Here is a 3,222-nt window from a genome sequence, read left to right as displayed (position 1 = left end):
GACACCTCTCCATCCTCGGGTAACATGCCGGATCAGTTACCCCTATCTGTTCTGAGACCTCTCAAATCACAAATTAAGCACTGCTTAAACTGTATAGAAGTTGAGGTCACTAGCAAAATTGATTTACTTTCACAGTACAGTTACAGTTATAGTTGCAGCTTTTTCTAAACTTTTTCCCTAAAATTTCTTATTTGCCGTTTAAAGATGGACCTTATGTTTGCAAAAAAGTGGAGGAGTCTTAACCTGCAATAAGGTGGGTCCTGCTACGCTGGCCTGCACTTTTTACAGTAGATCAGGTATGTTTAAGAATGTAATAACATTTTTCTATTATTATTTTATCTCACTGTTAAGTGTTGCTTACAGTATTTTGTGTCACTTTATTATTTACTTTATTATTACTTCAACTTATTATTTACTTTGTTATTATTGACCTATTTTTAATTTATTTGAAGTATTTAGTGATTTAGTTTAGAAATATTAATATTCTGTTTTTTTCTCTTGTTTTGCAGGTGTTCTTGTAATTCAGCAGTGGGAAAGAACCTTAAGCGGGAATTTGGTAACACTTTATAATAACTACACACTATAAATCATTTATTAAGCATTAGCAAATAGTGAATTCTTTATTTGTCAAGCATTAACTCTACGTTGATAAACGTTAGTAAGCAGTTTATAACTTCTTGTTCTTGACTTACAACCACATTTATAATGTGCTTATTAAATGTACTTCTCATACTTTGTTAATTATTCAGTTTTCATTGATGAATTAAGTATCACATTATTTACAAACCAGTTATTTAAGAGTAGTTGGCTGTTTTTTAAGATCAGTCAGAATGAGTTAGTAAATTATTAATAAATTATTGAAATCAACATTTATATATCTTATTATTCAGGCATTTACAATTAGTTAATTTTGTATGTTTATAAATGCTTTATTAACTCAACTTCATCCAGTTTTGTGACCTAAACAAAAGTAAGGACTATTCATGCTTTATAAATTGCTTATAAATGACAATTAAAGGCTCAGTTAAATTCTAAACAGGAAAAACAACATAAATGACACTATTCATTCCTATTCATTTGAAGATACACATATAAACTGCATCAAATGAAAAATAATTCTTTGCAACCTAATCTAAAATAAAATTACTGTACAGTTTAAACATTGCATCCTATTATATTGTTAAATTATTATATTGTTGTTGTTTTATCCAATTTTATGTATTTTGACACTCCTATCATTCAGCAATGTTTAAACTTTAAAGTAATTTTATTTTTTAGAAAAGATTGCAAAGATTATTGTTCATTTGATATTAAGCCTTTAACTGTCATTTATAATGGATTTATAAAGCATAAATTGTCCTCACTTTAGATTGGTCAGAAAACTGCATGAAGTTGAGTTAATGAAGCATTTATTAACATATATAGTAACCATTACTACGTGCCTGAATGATAAGATATATAAACATTGATTTGATAAACACTGAATGATTCTAAAAACCCTCAACTACTCTTAAATACAAATGGTTTGTAAATAATGCGATACTTCATTTAGTAATGAAAAATAAATTATTAACAAAGTAGGAAAGTACATTTAATAAGCACATTATAAATGTGTTTATAAGTCAAGAATACAGCATTTGTAGCTGCAGTTATAAACTGCTTACTAACGTTTATTAATGTAGAGTTAATGCTTAACAGATAATGAATTCACTAGATGCTAATGCTTAATAAATGATTCATAGTGTGTAGTTATTATGAAGAGTTACCGAAATGTTTGATCAACACAGTCTGTTTAATTGAGATCTTTCAGTTAAAGAGGAGGAATGTTGGAGAGCTGTTATCAGAGCTTTTACAGCAAACCAAGGTTGGTTCATGTCCATTATATATTTGCATTATTTTTTAACAGTTAAATTATTGAAAATTTCCCAAGTGTTACTATATTGTTTGTCTAATACAATGTTTGTCCAACATTATTTATTTATTTATTCATTTATTTATTAACAGACTCAAGAGCCTACAGATTTTGATTCTCCTGGAGGACAAGCCTGCAGACTTCTTTAAACCATGCTTTGTAAGTAACATATTGTCTCAATGGATTTATTAAAGGACCTTGAAAACATTCTTTCCATTAATGCATGGTCCTTACATTTTATGAAACGTTCACACTTGGTTTAAAACATTGAAACTTAAAAATAGCAAAACATCTTGTTAAACTCTCTAACATGTCATAATATATTCAACCCACAAGATTGTTTCTTCAGAACACAGTTTAAGTTATTTTTAATGATACCTGTGATTTTTGTGTCCCCGTTTTAAAAGTCAAACTTCAATTTAAAGATGAATTGGCTTTGTGACTTTTAAATTGAGGGAAAGATGAAGATACACAAGTCTTATAGTTAAATTGGGAATGAGGGTCAATAAGTAAATGCTAAATTTAACATTGTAGAATGCATTAAACCTTTTGCAGTGTAACTGAAGCAAAAGTAAATTGGTCAAAACCAATTCACATATTATCTTTTGTCTCTGTCATTAAAAGTTATTTGTTAAACATTATTGATAATTATGTAATGAGAAACATAACTGATCCTCTCTGTTGGTAGGACTCTGATGATCCAGTCATTCCACCACCTTGAAATCCTATTCTTATTGCAGACAAAGCCTCAGTTAAGATGATCATTGAGGGACAACTTGTGATGGACTGCATCAAAGACTTGTCAAAAGCTGTGCATTCTCTTTGGACTACTATACCCCAAGTCGACGAAGAACACTTTTCTCTTCATCCAACAAATTTCTCCTCATGTTGGGCTACAGTGACTTAAAGCCCAAGCTACAGACATTAAATAATTAAATTGCTTTTCGATTCACTGCAAAATTTGCACAATTGTTCTATTAGCAATGATTGCTAATGCCAGAAAGAAATGTGAATGAAACTTTAACAAAAATAAAAAAATTGAAAGGTTGTTTGATTCTTTGTGCTTAAAATTGTAAAATTTCAGTGGCATTATTTTTAATTATAATAGATTACATAAATATAACAATTATCATTGCATAAACGCATTTTTTTTACATTATTATATATGTTACGTTCAATTTAATAATCATTTTACAAAATATATCCTCTATAAAATTAGTAATGTGAACTAATGATTTTTAGTAAAGACTACTAATCCAAATTTGATTTGTCTTCTACAACACTAAAGATTTTCTTTTAATACAGCTTAA

At 28.6% G+C, this 3,222-nt stretch overlaps 1 long non-coding RNA gene across 1 annotated transcript; it reads left to right on the top strand.

The window, feature by feature from the left end:
* The first annotated feature begins 1,690 nt into the window (after window positions 1–1,690).
* LOC130228421 (uncharacterized) lies at window positions 1,691–2,960 on the top strand. Its single transcript, XR_008837760.1, has 3 exons — window positions 1,691–1,864; window positions 2,005–2,071; window positions 2,601–2,960. It is a non-coding gene; the product is annotated as an uncharacterized LOC130228421 (long non-coding RNA).
* The last annotated feature ends 262 nt before the right edge of the window (window positions 2,961–3,222 follow it).

The sequence above is a fragment of the Danio aesculapii genome, chromosome 5 (assembly GCF_903798145.1).
Source record: "Danio aesculapii chromosome 5, fDanAes4.1, whole genome shotgun sequence".
NCBI lineage: Eukaryota > Metazoa > Chordata > Actinopteri > Cypriniformes > Danionidae > Danio > Danio aesculapii.
Note: the sequence above shows the minus strand (reverse complement) of the source record. Positions and strands in the feature narration are given on the sequence as shown.